This window comes from Oncorhynchus tshawytscha, linkage group LG14, assembly GCF_018296145.1.
Source record: "Oncorhynchus tshawytscha isolate Ot180627B linkage group LG14, Otsh_v2.0, whole genome shotgun sequence".
Taxonomy (NCBI): Eukaryota; Metazoa; Chordata; class Actinopteri; order Salmoniformes; family Salmonidae; genus Oncorhynchus; species Oncorhynchus tshawytscha.
In genome coordinates, this window is record NC_056442.1 from 21,428,553 (window position 1) to 21,450,811 (window position 22,259).

The window sequence follows — 22,259 nt, forward strand, 5'->3', positions numbered from 1 at the left end:
GTTGAAATTGATGGACCATAATGGTGTAGGGATATTTTACAGTCTCTCATTGTCTGATTGCTTTAATGTGCATCATGACCACAAAGTTTATCCTGCATGATATTGGAAAGTTCTTCCAAAATATTTGGTCTAAGATTATTTTCAGCTTGTTTGCAGAAAGTTTGCAGAAAGGGTAGCAGGATTGCTGAAAGCGTGCTCAAGGTTGACCTCATTCAATTCTCCCTCTTCGGTTGGCATGTTCAGAATGGATGCTGGTACTACAATTGAAGTTCACACTCCCACTGACCATGTCTTTATCAGCCACTTCTCATAGGAGGTCAGGTGGAACTTCTATAATGAGTAAACTAGACGGCCAATTGTGCCGTTAACAGCTGAAGGACCCTCCCTTCAGTCCTCAGACACTAAGAGGTGCACCAGAGGTGCGTTCAACAAGGGAAATTGTTTGTGAACGCTCGCTAACGTTTGATAATATACTCCATTTGTTTTGTGTTAGCCGTGACCGTTCGCTAACATTAGTTAACAGTCTGAGAAGGTAGTGCGCAATGAACATAAGTGTCTGTTTCGGGTCTAAACTACCTCTGAAAATAATCAAGTGGCCATGTAGACTTTCTACTATATTTAGGTATAGCTAAGTCTTTTTCCAGTTTGACTATTTACACTAAAAAGACACAGTAATCCTTTACACAAAGTTTCACCATAACATTTTGGAACATTCATTCAAATTGCTCAACTGAAATTGTTACTTTGGAAGCATGTCGCCTCAAACAGAAGCCTTGTTGAACTCACCTCAGGTACCAGACCTTGGTGAAAACTTGAAGAGATGTTTGGGTTGTGGGTTAAAATCTCCCCCTAGGTTGGAAAGACATGATGAGGGATATGTCAAACTGCTGATTCATGAACCTTTCCACGTGGTCTATTTTAAAGGGGCCTTTATTTTTTGAATTGCAGGCTAGTAAAATTCAATATTGGTGCAGTATTTTCTACTGAAAATATCAATGAGACACAAAATGTACTCTATACGTGGAATGACCCGCCAACCCTCCTGAAACAATGGGCATGCAGTCTAATTTAAGATGACACCTGTGGGGGTTGGACATCACTCCAAACACGCCCATACCTGTAGCCTGCTGAATAATAGGCAATTATCATTACAATATATTGTGTTAAAATAGTATTGGCTAACATTAAGACATTAATATATGACTTATTTAATTTATTTTAACGGGTAATGTTTCATTTCATTTTCAATGCATGCTTTCATGGTAACACGTTACATTGCAAATCTACAAAGTCTAAAATCAAGTTCAAACTGGGAGATTTTTACACATAGAGATTCTCAAAACCACTGAAATAACCCAACTCAAACACATCTGAAGACCGAATCACACGGAGAGACGCAGTGCACGAGAGCAGAGAGCGTCAATTCACATACACTGCGTAGCGTATGTTAACTTAATTGTCACGAGAATCCATCAAAAAAAATTGTATTGGTTATGTTCCCTATGTAGCCCTTGTGAATTATTGTAGTGTGTTCCTTTTGACTCACCTTACAGTATATGTCATATATAGGGAGCCTGCCTGCTCTAAACAGTTGCTACATGTATGTTAGCTCACAAAAGTGCTCTGGGCCAATTGTGCGCCGCCCTATGGGACTCCCAATCACAGCCAGTTGTCGTGCAGCCTGGATTTGACCCAGGTACTGCAGTGAAGCCTCATGCTCTGAGATGCAGTGTCTTACACCACCGCGCCACTAGGGAGCCCAAAGGCCTGTGATTGAAATACAGGTAGGCATAACGTTATTCTTTTCTGGCAGTATTATTATTATCAACACTAAATAGACAACTTTAACTTTTACATGTCACAATTTTAGACATAACAATGTACAAACAGTCTAATTTGACCTATGACACCCCATCTGTTTTCTCTCATTCACTACTTGTTCACGCACGTACAAAAACATATGCTCTTTGTTTGTTTTGGGCTTCAGAGTAAATATTCTCTGTCGACATTTTGATTAGTGACTCCACATGGAAGTGTGGGAACATGGAAGTGTGGGAACATGGAAGTGTGAAGTGATTTGTTTGTCAAAACGTCCGCTGTGTAGAACTGTCACTGTCTAAAGTACCTGTGGAAATAATACATGTATCCATTTCCTTCCTGTGTGTTTACAGCTTGACGTCTAGATGCTGGCCTTGATGTCTGTGGAGACACTTGGCCTCACAGTTAAAACCAAAATTGCTTCAAGTTAATTTTTGCCAAATTTGAAATCGGTTGGGTATATTTCCACATTTTCACGATATTATTATGATGGGTGTGTGGTGCATATAGGATAAGTAGACACTTCAGCTATCTACTCATACACATTCCTGTAAAATGAAAAATCGGGAGCTAGGGAGTATAAGATTCTATTTGAATTTTGGTCAAAATATGGTTATTGAAATAGCCTCGTTCTGTTCAATGTTTTCTACCAATATAGTACTCTAAATACCCCCAATGCATATCGCTAAATTCAAAAGACGACAAGCTAAAAATCGCTGACACCATTCAAACCAATGAGGGATCGGAACTTTAAAATCTAACCAACTCAGAATAATCTTTTTGCAAATAGAGCATTTAAAGTCCCAAGCTTTTGAAATGACGTTGCACAAGCCCTGCACTTTTACCATGTCTGTGTTCCTATTGGAATTTGCACATGTTTAGAGCGAGCCATTAGGTAAAATAACAGATTTTGACAATGTTTTTTTTGGCCTGGTGTATGTCGGGTTCTGTAATAGTCAGATTGTTTCTGACACCTTTATCAGAATCCCACAGGCATATGTTTGTAGCACTTATAGTTTTTAAATGTACTTTATGAGGGTAGTATACAATATTATGCATCCTTTTGAAAATCCCACCAGAGTTGAAAAGTTTAAATAGTATCTCCTATTACTATGACCCTAAGACACAACGAGAAGGACTTGACAGCGTTTACAGTGGAAACAAAGGTAGGCTAAAATCAAATGATCTAATGGAATGGTATGAATGTAGGAAAGGGAACAAACACTATATTGGCAATTAAATATGCATGGTTTATTTAAATATATGTGTTTCGTGATGCTTAAATTCAAGGTCAGAAAGAGAAAAATGCATAAAAAGGGAATAACAAATAACCCTTTACGTGCACCTAACTCGGGTCTAAATTCCCCCAATAGTGGTTTCGTCTTAATGCATATTGTTCTTACCAAAGCAATCACCTACGATTGAGCCAAAATCAACTTGCTGTACGTGTGTGTGTTTCTGTATGTGTACCAAGATATCATGGTCTTGTATCTCTTAGATATAGGACAGACACTTCAGAACACTTCTTTAGATTTTATGGGGGAGGGACTGTTGTTCAATGTAGTGAATCTGTTATTCAATGAGTTTGTATGGGCTAATAGCAGTAAACCCCAATATGTTTTATATATACAGTGCCTTGCGAAAGTATTCGGCCCCTTCAACTTTGCGACCTTTTGCCACATTTCAGGCTTCAAACATAAAGATATAAAGCTGTATTTTTTTGTGAAGAATCAACAACAAGTGGGACACAATCATGAAGTGGAACGACATTTATTGGATATTTCAAACTTTTTTAACAAATCAAAAACTGAAAAATTGGGCGTGCAAAATTATTCAGCCCCCTTAAGTTAATACTTTGTAGCGCCACCTTTTGCTGCGATTACAGCTGTAAGTCGCTTGGGGTATGTCTCTATCAGTTTTGCACATCGAGAGACTGACATTTTTTCCCATTCCTCCTTGCAAAACAGCTCGAGCTCAGTGAGGTTGGATGGAGAGCATTTGTGAACAGCAATTTTCAGTTCTTTCCACAGATTCTCGATTGGATTCAGGTCTGGACTTTGATTTGGCCATTCTAACACCTGGATATGTTTATTTTTGAACCATTCCATTGTAGATTTTGCTTTATGTTTTGGATCATTGTCTTGTTGGAAGACAAATCTCCGTCCCAGTCTCAAGTCTTTTGCAGACTCCATCAGGTTTTCTTCCAGAATGGTCCTGTATTTGGCTCCATCCATATTCCCATCAATTTTAACCATCTTCCCTGTCCCTGCTGAAGAAAAGCAGGCCCAAACCATGATGCTGCCACCACCATGTTTGACAGTGGGGATGATGTGTTCAGGGTGATGAGCTGTGTTGCTTTTACGCCAAACATAACGTTTTGCATTGTTGCCAAAAAGTTCAATTTTGGTTTCATCTGACCAGAGCACCTTCTTCCACATGTTTGGTGTGTCTCCCAGTTGGCTTGTGGCAAACTTTAAACAACACTTTTTATGGATATATTTAAGAAATGGCTTTCTTCTTGCCACTCGTCCATAAAGGCCAGATTTGTGCAATATACGACTGATTGTTGTCCTAAGGACAGAGTCTCCCACCTCAGCTGTAGATCTCTGCAGTTCATCCAGAGTGATCATGGGCCTCTTGGCTGCATCTCTGATCAGTCTTCTCCTTGTATGAGCTGAAAGTTTAGAGGGACGGCCAGGTCTTGGTAGATTTGCAGTGGTCTGATACTCCTTCCATTTCAATATTATCGCTTGCACAGTGCTCCTTGGTATGTTTAAAGCTTGGGAAATCTTTTTGTATCCAAATCCGGCTTTAAACTTCTTCACAACAGTATATCGGACCTGCCTGGTGTGTTCCTTGTTCTTCATGATGCTCTCTGCGCTTTTAACCGACCTCTGAGACTATCACAGTGCAGGTGCATTTATACGGAGACTTGATTACACACAGGTGGATTGTATTTATCATCATTAGTCATTTAGGTCAACATTGGATCATTCAGAGATCCTCACTGAACTTCTGGAGAGAGTTTGCTGCACTGAAAGTAAAGGGGCTGAATAATTTTGCACGCCCAATTTTTCAGTTTTTGATTTGTTAAAAAAGTTTAAAATATCCAATAAATGTCGTTCCACTTCATGATTGTGTCCCACTTGTTGTTGATTCTTCACAAAAAAATACAGTTTTATATCTTTATGTTTGAAGCCTGAAATGTGGCAAAAGGTCGCAAAGTTCAAGGGGGCCGAATACTTTCGCAAGGCACTGTATATACATATACATAGAGTACCAGTCAAATGTTTGGGCACACCTACTCATTCCAGGGTTTTTCTTAATTTGTACTTGTTTCTACATTGCTGAATAATAGTGAATACATCAATTACGAAATCATGTATTAACCCAAAAAGTTTTTTACAAATCAAAATATATTTCATATTTAATATTATTCTAAGTAGCCAGCCTTTGCCTCGATGACAGCTATGCACACTCTTGGCATTCTCTCAACCAGCTTCATGAGGTAGTCACCTGGAATGCATTTCAATTAACCTTGTTAAAAGTTCAATAGTGGAATGTCTTCCTTCAATGCGTTTGAGCCAATCAGATGTGTTGTGACAAGGTAGGGGTGGTATACAGAAGATAGTCCTATTTGGTCCAGATTATGGCAAGAACAGCTCAAATAAACACAGAGTAACGACAGTCCATCATTACTTGAAGACATGAAGGTCAGTCAATGCGGAACATTTCAAGAACTTTTAAATATTCTTCAAGTACAGTCGCAAAAACCATCAATGAAATGATGATTCTCATGAAACTGGCTCTCATGACAACCGCCACAGGAAAGGAAGTTACCTCTGCTGCAAAGGAAAAGTTAATTAGAGTTACGAGTCTCAGAAATTGCAGCCCAAATAAATGCTTCACAGAGTTCAAGTAACAGACGATCTCAACATCAACTGTTTAGAGGAGACTGCATGAATCACGCCTTCATGGTCAAATTGTTGCAAAGGATACCAATAATAAGAAGAGACTTGCTTGGGCCAGGAAAAACGAGCAATGGACATTAGACCGGTGGAAGTCTGTCCTTTGGTCTGATGCATCCAAATTTTAGATTTTTCGTTCCAACCGCTGTGTCTTTGTGAGACGCAGTATAGGTGAACGGATGATCTCCGCATTTGTGGCTACAACCGTGAAGCATGGAGGAGGAAGGCTGATAGTGTGGGGTGCTTTGCTGGTTACACTGTCAATGATTTATTTAGAATTCAAGGCACACTTAACCAGCATGGCTACTACAGTATTCTGCAGTGATCTGTTTCAACAGGACAATGACCCAACACACCTCTAGGCTGTTTAAGGACTATTTGATCAAGAAGGAGAGTGATGGAGTGCTGTATCAGATGACCTGGTCTCCACAATCACACAACTTCAACCCAATTGAGATGTTTTTGGATGAGTTGGACCGCAGAGTGAAGGAAAAGCAGCCAACAAGTGCTCAGCATATGTGGGAACTCCTTCAAGACTGTTGGAAAAGCATTCTAGGTGAAGCTGGTTGAGAGAATGCCGAGAGTGTACAGAAATAAATTGTAAAAAATAATGAAAACCCCTTGAATGAGGTGTGTCCAAACTTTTGACTGTCTTGGAAGTATAAATCAAATAGCTAAATGATTCTTGGTATGACCTTCTTAAAACAATTCCATATACCTTAGTAGAACCTGCAATCCCCAGAGCCATAGCCTGTGGTTTAAGCCCTTTTTCTACCCCCATCCACAACTGGTACTGAAGACATTGCCCAATGCCCTGGGGACCTGGAGAAATATTGAATACTGGAGTCCATCTGGTGTTATCTGGCCGGTGTGTGTGTTTCCACATTTGCACGTGTGTGCATGCTGTGCCCTGAAGTGGATGTAAATGATGTAGGAGTACAAGTTTAATGGATATCTACGACAGTAACGGCAGAGCATGCAAATAAGACATATATACGCAAACTATCAACCTCTCCTAGTTGATTGATATTGCCTTCATAAACACCATGGGAACATTCAAGGTTCAGAACATAAATGACCCAAATCCATCCATCTCCCAAATCACTTTTACAAATAGATTGTTCCATCTTAGCAACCTGCTAGCAATGTATAGGCATTCTCATTTATTATTGCCTTGTCATCAGGGTATTAAGATGGTGGTCTGTTGATATCCCTCTAGTGGTATGGGGGCTGTGCATGGCAAAGTGGGTGGGGTTATATCCTGCCTGGTTTGCCATGTTCAGTTGGCCCTGTCCAAGGGAATCATCGGACGGGGCCACAATCTCCCCCGACCCCCCTGTCTCAGCCTCCAGTATCTATGCTGCAATAGTCTATGACCTATCTGGTGAAATTGTCCTGTCTTATGGTGTTCTGTGTGAAATTAAGCTATCTTTCTCTCTCTTTCTCTCTCTCTCTCTGAGAAAGAGGAGAAGGATGTGAGCCCTAGGACCATGCCTCAGAACTACCTGGCCTGATGCCTCCTGGCTGTCCCCAGTCTACCTGGTCATGCTGCTGATCCAGTTTCTGCTGTTTTGCCCCGTGGCTATGGAAGCCTGACCTGTTCACCAGACATGCTACCCCGTTGTGCTGCTGCTCCAGGGACAACTGTTCTGCCTGCGGCTATGGAGCTCTGACCTGTTCACCAGACGTGCTACCTTGTCCTGGACCTGCGGTTTTTCTTCCTCTCTCTCAATTCAATTCAATTCAAGGGCTTTATTGGCATGGAAAACATATGTTTCCATTGCCAAAGCGAGTGAAATAGATAATAAAAAAAGTTAAATAAACCATTTTAAAAATTAACAGTCAAGATTACACTCAAAAGAAAAAAAAGACTCAAAAGAATAAAGACATTTAAAATGTCATGTTTTGTAAAAATGGTTAAATTACAAAAGAGAAAATAAATACACATAAATATGGGTTGCATTTACAATGGTGTTTGTTCTTCACTGGTTGACCAACTGGTCACAAATCTTGCTGCTGTGATGGCACACTGTGGTATTTCACCCAGTAGATATGGGAGTTTATCAAAATTGGGTTTGTTTTCATATTCTTTGTGGGTCTGTGTAATATGAGGGAGATATGTGTCTCTAATATGGTCGTACATTTGGCAGGAGGTTAGGACGTGCAGCTCAGTTTCCACCTCATTTTGTGGGCAGTGTGCACATGGCCTGTCTTCTCTTGAGAGCCAGGTCTGCCTACGGCTGCCTTTCTCAATTGCAAGGCTATGCTCACTTGAGTCTGTACATAGTCAAAGCTTTCCTTAAGTTTGGGTCAGTGACAGTGGTCAGGTATTCTGCCACTGTGTACTCTGTTAAGGGCCAAAAAGCATTCTAGTTTGCTCAGATTTTTTGTTGATTCTTTCCAATGTGTCAAGTAATTATTGTGTTGCTGTCCTGGGGCTCTGTGGTGTCTGTTTGTATTTGTGAACAGAGCCCCAGGACCAGCCTGCTTAGGGGACTCTTCTCCAGGTTAATCTCTCTGTAGGTGATGGCTTTGTTATGGAAGGTTTGGGAATCACTTCCTTTTAGGTGCTTGTAGAATTTAAAGGCTCTTTTCTGAATTTTGTTAATTAGCGGGTATTGGCCTAAATCTGCTCTGCATGCATTATTTGGTGTTTTACGTTGTACATGGAGGATATTTTCTGTATGCAGATTCTCAATTTGGTGTTCATCCCATTTTGTGAATTCTCGTTTGGTGAGCCGATCCCAGACCTCACAACCATAAAGGACAATGAGTTCTATAACTGATTCAAGTAATTTAGTCAGATCCTAATTGGTATGTAGAATTTTATGTTCCTTTTGATGGCATTGATGGCCCTTCTTCTCTTGATGGTCTCCGGTGATGAGGTGATAAAGGTGTTAAACTCCCAAGCTATACTGTGTGTGAATGACCTGAGAGTCACACACATAAAGACAAGGTAGTAACTTGTGAAGTGTTGATGTATACTACCATAGTCCAAATTATAATCTATAAAAGCATGACAATGGGAGGTAAACAGTAAGTGGTATTACATACACTGGGACTGTGTATTGTATCTTGTGATTGTGAATGAACCCATTCAAAGTAAGCATACAACAGTTTTGATGTGTCAATGGACTCGTTCCACCAAGCAGAAAGAGGATTTCGACACCCACCATTCCGAAATCATTTCTGTAGTTAAAAACAGATAAAATATGCAATCCTGCAATATTATTTTGTGGAAAGACAATTTGAACTCTGAGAAATTAATCTGATTGAACCCAAATTGGCCATTTTAAATTAGTTGAATTTGTATAATATTCAATAAAATACTACTTCTTAACACAGTGTCTAAAGAAGTGCCTGGAGTATACAGAATGGTGTCATCTGCATAGAGGTGGATAAGAGAATCACCAGCAGCAAGAGCGACATCACTGATGTACACAGAGAAAAGAGTCATCCCGAGAATTGATCTCTGTGGCACCCCCATAGAGACTGCCAGAGGTCTGGACAACAGGCCTTCCGATTTGACATACTAAACTCTATCTGAGAAGTAGTTGGTGAACCAGGCTAGGCAGTCATTTGAGAAACCAAGGCTGTTGAGTCTGCCGAAAAGAATGCGGTGATTGACAAAGTCAAAAGCCTTGGCCAGGTCAATGAAGATTGCTGCACAGTATTTCATCGATGGCGGTTATGATATCGTTAGGACCTTGAGCATGGCTGAGGTGCACCCATGACCCACTCCGAAACCAGATTGCATAGTTACGGTGAGATCTGTTTGTTAACAGTGATCTGTTTGTTAATTAACTTGGCTTTCGAAATACTTTAGAAAGGCAGGGTAGGGTAGATATAGGTCTGTAACAGTTTGGGTCTAGAGTGTCTCCCCCTTTGAAGAGGGGGATTACCGCGGCAGCTTTCCAATCTTTAGGGATCTCAGACAATACGAAAGAGAGGTTGAACAGGCTAGCTATAAGGGTTGCAACAATTGAGGCTGATCATTTTTGAAAGAGAGGGTCCAGATTGTCTAGCCCAGCTGATTTGTAGGGGTCCAGATTTTGCAGCTCTGTCAGAACATCAGCTATCTGGATTTGGGTGAAGGAGAAATGGGGGAGGCTTGGGCAAGTTCCTGTGGGGGGTGCAGAGCTGTTGACCGGTGTAGGGGTAGCCAGGTGGAAAGCATGGCCAGCTGTAAAGAAATGCTTCTTGAAATTCTCGATTATCGTAGATTTATCGGTGGTGACAGTGTTTCCTAGCCTCAGTGCAGTGGCCAGCTAGGAGGACGTGCTCTTATTATCCATGGAGTTTGTGCTACAGCATGCAAATTTCTGTTTGAAAAAGCTAGCCTTTGCTTTCCTAACTGCCTGTGTATATTAGTTCCTGACATCCTTGAAAAGTTGCATATTGCAGGGGCTATTCGATGCTAATGCAGTACGCCACAATATGTTTTTGTGCTGGTCAAGGGCAGTCAAGTCTGGAGTGAACCAAGGGCTATATCTGTTCTTAGTTCTACATTTTTTGAATGGGGCATGCTTATTTAAGATGGTGTGGAAAGCACTTTTAAAGAATAACCAGGCATCCTCTACTAATGGAATGAGTTCAATATCCTTCCAGGATAGCCGGGCCAGGTCGATTAAAAGGCCTCCTCGCTGAAGTGTTTTAGGGAGTGTTTGACAGTGATGAGGAGTCGTCGTTTGACTGCGGACATTGTAACAGAATAGCCTGTTGTGACCACATCCGAAAGAGAACCAATAGCTTTCACTCACAATGAAAATAAATAGTGGTCATCCTCACAAGTAAAGCCAGTTCTCAATTAAAGCAATTCCATTTGTAATTCTCTTTGCAACCTAATGCTTTATCCCAACTCTACTTGAATAGTCGAAAAAAGAGACAGCTAGTGGGCTAGTGACAAAAATGTTGTGACAACAATAATAAAATATGTCAGTCTTCTGTTTTTTCCTCATAGTGACATTTACCATTAAACCCAACCCGATACCATTGCAAACAGTGCTTGGGACATTTACCATTGAATAACCTTAGAGACAATTGCATTGAAACCATTAGAACGGCTGTAGCGTAATGGGTTTCTTGTTTACCAGGAATGATCTAACTAATCCAGACCTTTTTAAGGGGAAAAAGGGCTGTTTCCTGGACACCAATTAAGACTATGAGAAGGACAAACTGAATTGCTTACATGGAGGACTGCTTGGAGTTGTGAGAATGACCACACAATTTATTTTCATCAAGAGCAAAAGCAATGAGCAAAGTAAAATGTGATCCACAAGAGACCAGAAAAAAATTCTAAAAGGGTGTGGCTGTAGCAGGAACAGTGGCATCTAAAGGGAACAGCCAGGTACTTCCACACTAATTTATGCGGGGAAATGCAAACGACTTCAATGGCTAATGAACACGTTACTAAATTCACTGAGAATACATTACATTGTATGAATAAATACACAGATTCATACTACTTGTCAAACATAGAAAACTGATACTGTATACTGGACAATGGGGTGGGAATGGTGTGGGGTTTTAGGGCTCCGTGGGTGGTTATTTACCATTTATTTGGATTAATCATTCTTAACCTCTTCGATATAGGGGGCGCTCTTTTAATTTTTGGATAAAAAAATGTTCCCGTTTTAAACAAGATATTTTGTCACGAAAAGATGCTCGACTATGCATATAATTGACAGCTTTGGAAAGAAAACACTCTGACGTTTCCAAAACTGCAAAATATTATCTGTGAGTGCCACAGAACTGATGCTACAGGCGAAACCAAGATGAAATTTCAAACAGGAAATGCTCCAGATTTTGAAAGCTCTGTGTTCCAATGTCTCCTTATATGGCTGTGAATGCGCCAGGAATGAGCCTACACTTTTTGTCGTTTCCCAAGGTGTCTGCAGCATTGTGACGTATTTGTAGGCATATCATTGGAAGATTGACCTTAAGACACTACATTTACCAGGTGCCCGCTTGGTGTCCTCCGTTGAAATTATTGCGTAATCTCCAGCTGCGTGCATTTTTCCATTTGCTTCAGAGGAGAAACCCAACTGCCGCGAATGATTTATCATCGAATAGATATGTGAAAAACACCTTGAGGTTTGATTCTAAACAACGTTTGCCATGTTTCTGTTGATATTATGGAGTTAATTTGGAAAAAAGTTTGGCGTTGTAATGACTGAATTTTTCGTTTTTTGTTTTCTTAGACAAACGTGATGAACAAAACGGAGCGATTTCTCCTACACAAATAATCTTGGTACCATTTGAAAGAAAACACTCTGAAGTTTGTGTACATGTGAATTGAATGTAGGAGAACATAACACAATAGATCTGGTTTAGATTAAACAATGGGGGAAAAAAAGTTTTTAATTTTTATATCATCTTTAAAATGAACAAGATAAAACAAACATTTAGATAGGATGATGGGGACAATTTCAGTGAAAAATATAAGAGGGCAACAGTACTTGTGCAAAGTTTCAGAATGATAACTTCCAAAATGAGTGTGCTCTACATGACATTTATCATGAAGTCACCCAGGTGTCCCACACAAGTAGCCCAAATGTACCCAAGTGGCCAAATTGGTGAAGGTATACATTTTTGAAACAAATAACTATATACAAAATACCAAAATGGTATTATAACACCCCCCCAAAAAAAAAAAATGGAGGAAAAAAATGGGGGGAAAAATGGAAAAAAAAATAATAATAATAATAATAATTATTGATTAAAAAATATATTTAAAAAAATATATATATACATTTACAAAATAACATGGGTAACTATTTACACACTGAGGACCCTCAGTCCTCTATCAAATCAAATCAATTTATATAGCCCCAGCCTAAAACCCCAAACAGCAAGCAATGCAGGTGTAGAAGCACGGTGGCTAGGAAAAACTCCCTAGAAAGGCAAAAACTAGGAAGAAATCTTGAGAGGAACCAGGCTATGAGGGGTGGCCAGTCCTCTTCTGGCTGTGCCGGGTGGAGATCACAGTAGTTGTAGAGGGTGCAACAGGACAGCACCTCAATAGTAAACATGAACAGTTTAGGGTTCCATAGCCGCAGGCAGAACAGTTGAAACTGGAACAGCAGCAAGGCCCGGGGGACTGGGGGGAGAGCAAGGAGTCATCATGCCAGGTAGTCCTGACGCATGGTCCTAGGGCTCAGGTCCTCCCACAGAGATTAAGAGAGAATTAGAGAGAGCATACTTAAATTCACAGAGGACACTGGATAAGACTCCCATTCGGAGTCAGTGTCACTGTGAAAGAAAATGTTCAGTTAGAATAGTTTCACATATGAGCCCTGTATCAACAGGTATAATAAGCAGATATATGTAGAGAGTTGAAGGTTGAAAGTTGAATATATTAGGTTTAATATTATTATAACCTGCTAGATCTACTGGCTCTTTTATATTATGACATTTCAGCTAAATCTACTGTCTCTATGTCTCTTTTTTAAATCTGACAACGCAGTTGGATTAGCAAGATTCTAGGCTTCGATACATGTGAGAGACTTGTATTTTCATGAATGTTTAATAAGACTATTTATGTACCGTATGTTGTGGAATTTCAGCCCGCTAGCGGGTTCCGTGCGCAGGGAGGTTAATGATGGTGTTGGAGTCATGCCTGGTCGTTCAGTCATGAGGGAACAGGGAGTACAGGAGGGGACTGAGCACGCACCCCTGAGGGGCCCCCATGTTGAGGATAAGCGTGGCGAATGTGTTGTTACCTACCCTTACCACCTGGGGGCAACCCGTCAGGAATTCCAGGATCCAGTTGCAGAGGGAGGTGTTTAGTCCCTGGGTTCTTAGCTTATGATGAGCTTGAGGGCACTATATGGTGTTGAATACTGAGCTGTAGTCAATGAACAGCATTCTCACATAGGTGTTCCTTTTGTCCAGGTGGGAAAGGGCAGTGTGGAGTGCAATAGAGATTGCATCATCTGTGGATCTGTTGGTGCGGTATGCAAATTGGAGGTGGTCTAGCGTTTCTGGGAGTATAGTGTTGATGTGAACCATGACCAGCCTTTCAAATGATTTCATGGCTACAGATGTGAGCCCTACGGGTCGGTAGTCATTTAGGCAGGTTACCCTAGTGTTCTTGGGCACAGGGACTATAGTGGTCTGCTTGAAACATGTTAGTATTACAGGCTCAGACAGGGAGAGGTTGAAAATGCCAGTGAAGATACTTGCCAGCTGGTAATCCGTCTGGCCCAGCGTCCTTGTGAATGTTGACCTGTTTTAAGGTCTTTCTCACAACGGCTGTAGAGAGCGTTATCACACCTTCGTCCGGAACAGCTGATGCTCTCATGCATGTTTCAGTGTTATTTAGCTTGTCTGGTAGGCTTGTGTCATTGGGGAGCTCTTGGCTGTGCTTCCCTTTGTGCTCTGTAATTGTTTGCATGCCCTGTGTATTACGATTCAATTGTAGTCCTATATTGACCCTTTGCTTGATTCGTCGTAGGGCATAGATGTATTTCTCATAAGCTTCCGTGTTAGAGTCCCCCCCCTTGAAAGTGTCAGCTCTACCCTATAGCTCATTGCAAATGTTGTCTGTAATCCATGGCTTCTGGTTGAGATATGTACGTACAGTCACTGTGGTAATGATGTCCTCGATGCACTTATTGATAAAGCCAGTGACAGATGTGGTGTACTCCTTAATGCCATCGGAAGAATCCCAAAACATATTCCAATCTGTGCTAGAAAAACAGTCCTGCAGTTTTGCATCTGCTTCATCAGATCACTTTTTTTAATAGATCGAGTCACTGGTGCTTCCTGCTTAAATTTTTGCTTGCAAGCAGGAATCAGGAGGATAGAGTTATAGTCAGATTTGCCAAATGGAGGGTGAGGGAGAGCTTTGTACGCATCTTTGTGTGTGGAGTAAAGGTGGTCTAGAATTGTTTTACCTCTGGTTGCAAGTTTAACATACTGATAGAAATGAGGTAAAACTGATTTAAGTTTCCCTGCTTTAAAGTCACCGGCTACTAGGAGCACCACCTCTGGATGAGCATTTGTCCTGTTTGATTATGGCGGAATACAGCTCATTGAGTGCGGTTTTAGTGACAGCCTCAGTCTGTGGTGGTATGTAGACAGCTACAAAAACAAAAACAGATGAAAACTCTCTAGGTAGATAGTGTGGTCTACAGCTTATCATGAGATACTCTTCCTCAGGCGAGCAAAACCTTGAGATTTCCTTAGATACTGTGCACCAGCTATTGTTTACAAATATGCTTAGGCCCCTGCCCCTTGTCTTACCACAGGCTGCCGTTCTGTCCTGCCGATAGAGTGTATGACCTGCCAACTGTATGTTCTTCATGTCGTTGTTCAGCCACGACTCGGTGAAATATAAGATATTACAGTTTTTAATGTCCCGTTGGTGGGATATATGTGCTTTCAGTTGGTCTCATTTATTTTCCAGTGATTGAACGTAAGATAGCAGAACAGAAGGCAAGGGCAGATTAGCCACTCGTCGCCTGATCCTCACAAGGCATCCTAACATCTTTCCGCGAAACCGATGTTTCCTTTTCCAGCAAATCACGGGGATCTGGGTATGGTCGCATGTCTGTAGTATATCCCTCGTGTCCGACTCATTTGAAGAAGAACTTCTTGTCCAATTTGAGGTGAATAATCCAAGTTCTGATATCCAGAAGCTCTTTTCGGTCATAAGAGATGGTAGCAGCAAGATTATGTACAAAAAAAGTTATGAACAACGTGAAAAACAAACAAAATAGCATGGTTGGTTAAGACTCGATAAGACAGCAGCAATCCTCTCCGGCGCCTCCCCTGTTAGGGCATGTACGTGATAGGCCTATCACGCTTACATTATTCTGATGGTTATAATTGTCACGGTTTGCGTGGAGGTGGTACTGGATAGACCGAACCGTGCAGGCACACTGGAGCTCTTGAGTACAGAGCCTGCCCAACCTTACCTGGCTCGATGCCCATTCTAGCCCGGCCGATAAAAGGAGCTGGTATGTACCGCACCGGGCTATGCACCCGCACTGGAGACACCGTCGCCATACTCCCTGTGAGCCCCCCCCAATAATTTTTTGGTGCTGACTCCTGGGCTTCCTTCCACGCCGCCGTGTTCGTCTCGCCAACCTAATTCTCCTGTAACCTTCCTCGCACTGCTCCATCGAATCCCAGGCGGGCTCCGGCACTCTCCCTGGGTCGACCGACCACCTGTCTATCTCTTCCCAAGTAGTGTAGTCCAGATTCTGCTCCCATGTCCCAAAATCCTGACATCGCTGCCTCTCCTGCTCCTCGTAATGCCGCCTCTCTGTTTTCGCTGCCTCCAGCTCTGCTTTGGGGCAGCGATATTCCCCAGCCTGTGCACATGGAGAGACTAGTCAAGGACCATATCACCTCCACCCTACCTGACACCCTAGACCCACTCCAATTTGCTTACCGCCCAAATAGGTCCACAGACGATGCAATCTCAACCACACTGCACACTGCCCTAACCCATCTGGACAAGAGGAATACCTATGTGAGAATGCTGTTCATCGACTACAGCTCGGCATTCAACACCATAGTACCCTCCAAGCTCGTCATCAAGCTCGAGACCCTGGGTCTCGACCCCGCCCTGTGCAACTGGGTTCTGGACTTCCTGACGGGCCGCCCCAGGTGGTGAGGGTAGGCAACAACATCTCCTCCCCGCTGATCCTCAACACTGGGGCCCCACAAGGGTGCGTTCTGAGCCCTCTCCTGTACTCCCTGTTCACCCACGACTGCGTGGCCATGCACGCCTCCAACTCAATTATCAAGTTTGCGGACGACACAACAGTGGTAGGCTTGATTACCAACAACGACGAGACGGCCTACAGGGAGGAGTGAGGGCCCTCGGAGTGTGGTGTCAGGAAAATAACCTCACACTCAACGTCAACAAAACTAAGGAGATGATTGTGGACTTCAGGAAACAGCAGAGGGAACACCCCCATCCACATCGATGGAACAGTAGTGGAGAGGGTAGCAAGTTTTAAGTTCCTCGGCATACACATCACAGACAAACTGAATTGGTCCACTCACACAGACAGCATCGTGAGGAAGGCGCAGCAGCGCCTCTTCAACCTCAGGAGGCTGAAGAAATTTGGCTTGTCACCAAAAGCACTCACAAACTTCTACAGATGCACAATCGAGAGCATCCTGGCGGGCTGTATCACCGCCTGGTATGGCAACTGCACCGCCCTCAACCGTAAGGCTCTCCAGAGGGTAGTGAGGTCTGCACAATGCATCACCGGGGGCAAACTACCTGCCCTCCAGGACACCTACACCACCCGATGCTACAGGAAGGCCATAAAGATCATCAAGGACATCAACCACCCGAGCCACTGCCTGTTCACCCCGCTGTCATCCAGAAGGCGAGGTCAGTACAGGTGCATCAAAGCTGGGACCGAGAGACTGAAAAACAGCTTCTATCTCAAGGCCATCAGACTGTTAAACAGCCACCACTAACATTGAGTGGCTACTGCCAACACACTGTCAATGACACTGACTCTACTCCATCCACTTTAATAATGGGAATTGATGGGAAATGATGTAAATATATCACTAGCCACTTTAAACAATGCTACCTTATATAATGTTACTTACCCTACATTATTCATCTCATATGCATACGTAGATACTGTACTCTACATCATCGACTGCATCCTTATGTAATACATGTATCACTAGCCACTTTAACTATGCCACTTGGTTTACATACTCATCTCATATGTATATACTGTACTCGATATCATCTACCGTATCTTGCCTATGCTGCTCTGTACCATCACTCATTCATATATCCTTATGTACATATTCTTTATCCCCTTACACTGTGTATAAGACAGTAGTTTTTTTGGGGGGGGGGAATTGTTAGTTAGATTACTTGTTCGTTATTATTGCATTGTCGGAACTAGAAGCACAAGCATTTCGCTACACTCGCATTAACATCTGCTAACCATGTGACAAATAAAATTTGATTTGATTTGATTTGGTCCTTTACCATCCAGGATCTCCTCCCAAGTCCAGAAGTCCTGTGATCGCTGCTCCTCCTGCCCTGCCTGTCACCACGCCGCTTGGTCCTGTTGTGGTGGGTGATTCTGTCACGGTTTTCTTCTATCTCCTCCTCTGAAGAGGAGGTGTAGCAAGGATCGGACCAAAATGCAGCGCGGTAATTTTGATACATGTTTAATAAAACGAATAAACACGAACAATACAAAACAACAAACGTAACGTGAAAACCTAAACAGCCTATCTGGCGCAAACTAACACAGAGACAGGAACAATCACCCACGAAACACTCAAAGAATATGGCTGCCTAAATATGGTTCCCAATCAGAGACAACGATAATCACCTGCCTCTGATTGAGAACCACTTCAGGCAACCATAGACTTTACTAGATAACCCTACTAAGCCACAATCCCAATACTTACTAAAACCCCAAGACAAAACACACCACATAATAAACCCATGTCAAACCCTGGCCTGACCAAAATAATAAAGAAAACACAAAATACTAAGACCAGGGCGTGACAATAATGCTTCTTCACAGGGTCATGAAGTGTATTTTCTTAGTCCATGTACAGTGCCTTGCAAAAGTATTCATCCCCCTTGGTCTTTCTCCTATTTTGTGGCATTACAACCTGTAATTTGAATGGATTGTTATTTGGATTTCATGTAATGGACATTCACAAAATAGTCAAAATTGGTGAAGTGAAATGAATAAAATGTAAAAAATGTAAAATGAAAAAATGGTGCTTGCATATGTATTTACCTCCTTTGCTATGAAGCCCCTAAATATGATCTGGTGCAACCATTTACCTTCAGAAGTCACCTAATTAGTTAAATAATGTTTACCTGTGTGCAATCTAAGTGTCACATGATCTCAATATAAATATACAGCTGTTCTGAAAGTCCCCAGAGTCTGCAAGACCACAAAGCAAGGGGCACCACCAACAAGCAGCACCATGAAGACCAAGTATCTCTCCAAACAGGTCAGGGAGATAGTTGTGGAGAAGTACAGATCAGGGTTGGGTAATGAAAAAATCTCAGAAACTTTGAACATCCCACGGAGCACCATTAAATCCATTATTAAAAAGTTGAAAGAATATGGCACCACAACAAACCTGCAAAGACAGGGCCGCCCACCAAAACTCCCAGACCAGGCAAAAAGGGCATTAACCAGAGAGGCAACAAAGAGACCAAAGATAACACTGAAGGAGCTGCAAAGCTCCACAGCGGAGATTGGAGTATCTGTCCATATTACCACTTTAATCCGTACACTCCACAGAGCTGGGCTTTACGGAAGAGTGGCCAGAATAAAATACACTGCTTAAGAAAAAAAAGGCATGTGGGAGACTCCCCAAACATATGGAAGAAGGTACTCTGGTCAGATGAGACTAAAATGTAGCTTTTTGGCCATCAAGGAAAACGCTATGTCTAGCGAAAACCCAACACCTCTCATCACCCCAAGAATACCACCGCCACAGTGAAGCATGGTGGTGGCAGCATCATGCTGTAGGGATGGTTTTCATTGGCAGGTAACTGGGACACTGGTCAGAATTGAAGGAATGATGGATGGCGTTAAATACAGGGAAATTCTTGAGGGAAACCTGTTTCAGTCTCCCAGAGATTTGAGACTGGAATGGAGGTTCACCTTCCAGCCAGACAATGACCGTACGTTTACTGCTAAAACAACACTTGAGTGGTTTAAGGGGAAACATTGAAATGTATTGGAATGGCCTAGTCAAAGCCCAGACCTCAATCCTATTGAGAATCTGTGGTATGACTTAAAGATTGCTGTACACCAGCGGAACCCATCCAACTTGAAGAAGCTGGAGCAGTTTTGCCTTAAAGAATGGGCAAAAATCACAGTGCCTAGTTGTGCCAAGCTTATAGAGACATACCCCAAGAGACTTGCAGCTGTAATTGCTGCAAAAGGTGACTCTACAAAGTATTGATTTTGGGGGTGGATGGGGGTGAATAATAATGCACGCTCAAGTTTTCTGTTTGTTTTATTTCTTGTTTGTTTCATAATAAAACATATTTTGCATCTTCAAAGTGGTAGGCATGCTGTGTAAATCAAATTATACAACCCCCCAAAAAAATCATTTTTAATTCCAGGTTGTAAGGCAACAACATAGGAAAAAAACTCGCAAGCCACTGTAAAGTGATACAGGATGGTCATCATTCTTCTTGACAGTGTCATCAAGTGTATTTTATTAGTCCAAAAGTAAAGTGACACAGGATGGTCATAAAGCTTCTTGACAGTTCTTCAAAATATGATAACGAAAACAGGGCTGTACAGAATTCATTACAACAACAACAAAGGTTTTAAGAAACAAACTTTCAAAAGAAAGGAAACTTCTTGCCAGGGGAAAAACACATTTGAATAAATGTGGGTTATGACACTCTTATGTAGGTGTCATAACCAGCCATAAAATAATGCAATATATGTCAAATAGGTGTATATATATATATATATATATATTGGTCATGATAGGGTTATGACCATATTTTGACAGGTTACTGCAAGTTATGTCAGCCGTTATGACATTATGATATGGTTATTTCACCTTTTTTTAACAAGGTAGGCCAGCTGAGAACAAGTTCTCATTTACAACTGCGACCTGGCCAAGATAAAGCAAAGCAGTGCGACACAAACAACACAGAGTAACACATGGGAAAAACAAATGAACAGTCAATAACACAATAGAAAAATCTATATACAGTGTGTGCAAATGTAGTAAGATTAGGGAGGTAAGGCAATAAATAGGCCATAGTGGCGAAATAATTACGATTTAGCAATTAAACAGTGGAGTGATAGATATGCAGAAGATGAATGTGCAAGTAGAGATACTGGGGTGCAAAGGAGCAAAAAAGAAATAACAATATGGGGATGAGGGAGTTGGGTGGGCTATCTACAGATGTGCTGTGTACAGGTGTGTCACGCCCTGGTCAAAGTATTTTGTGTTTATCTTTATGTATTTGGTCAGGCCAGGGTGTGGCATGGGGTTTTTGTAATTGTGGTGTGTTTGTCTTGGGGTTTTGGTGGTGGTATTGGGATTGTAGCTTAGTGGGTTGTCTAGCAAAGTCTATGGCTGTCTGGAGTGGTTCTCAATCAGAGGCAGGTGCTTATCGTTGTCTCTGATTGGGAACCATATTTAGGCAGCCATATTCTTTGAGTTTGTCGTGGGTGATTGTCCTTAGTGTCCTATGTGTACTCTCGGTTACTTTGCACTAGATAGGCTGTTTCGGTTTTGATTACGTTTATTGTTTTGTGTAGTGTTCATGTTTCTTTGTTTGATTAAACATGAATCTCAATCGACACGCTGCAGTTTGGTCCGACTCTCCTTCATCACCACTAGAAAACCGTTACAAGGTGCAATGATCGTTAAGCTGCTCTGACAGCTGATGCTTAAAGTTAGTGAGGGAGATATAAGACTCCAGCTTCAATGATTTTTGCAATTTGTTCCAGTCATTGGCAGCAGAGAACTGGAAGGAAAGGCGGCCAAAGTAGGAGTTTTCTTTGGGGATGACCAGTGAAATATACCTGCTGGAGCGGGTGCTATGGGAGGGTGCTGCTATGGTGACCAGTGAGCTGAAATAAGGCGGGGCTTAATAAGTTGGCTGACAACGATGAGACAGCCTATAGAGAGGAGGTCAGAGACCTGACCGTGTGGTGCAAGGACAACAACCTCTCCCTCAATGTGATCAAGACAAAGGAGATGACTGTGGACTACAGGAAAAGGAGGGCCGAGCATGTCCTCATTCTCATCGACGGAGCTGTAGTGGAGCAGGTTGAGAGCTTCAAGTTCCTTGGCATCCACATCACCAGCAAACTAACATGGCCAAGCACACCAAGACAGTCGTGAAGAGGGCACAACAAAATATTCCCTGTCAGGAGACTGAAAAAAATTGGCCATGGATCCTCAGATCCTCAAAAGGTTTTACAGGTGCACCACCGAGAGCATCCTGACTGGTTGCATCACTGCCTGGTATGGTAACTACTAGGCCTCCGACCGCAAGAGGGTAGTGCGTACTGTAGTGCATACATCACCGGGGCAAGCTCCTGCAATCAAGGACTTCTATACCAGGCGGTGTCAGACGAAGGCCCTAAAAATTATGATGGTACACTTTTAGACCCTAGTCATAGACTGTTCTTTCTGCTACCTCACGTCAAGCTCTACCGGAGCGCCAAGTCTAGGTCCAAGAGGCTTCTAAATAGCTTCTATAAGACTCCTGAACAGCTAATAAAAATGCTACTCTGTTATTATCTATGCATAGCCACTTTAATAACTCTACCTACATGTAGATATTAACTCAATTACCTCGACACCAGTGCTTCCGCACATTGACACATTGACTCTGTACCATTACCCCTGTATATTGCCCTGCTATTGTTATTTACTGCTGCACTTTAATCATGTGTTATTCTTACTTTTTTTAACGTATTTTCTTAAAACTTCATTGTTGGTTAATGTCTTGTAAGTAAG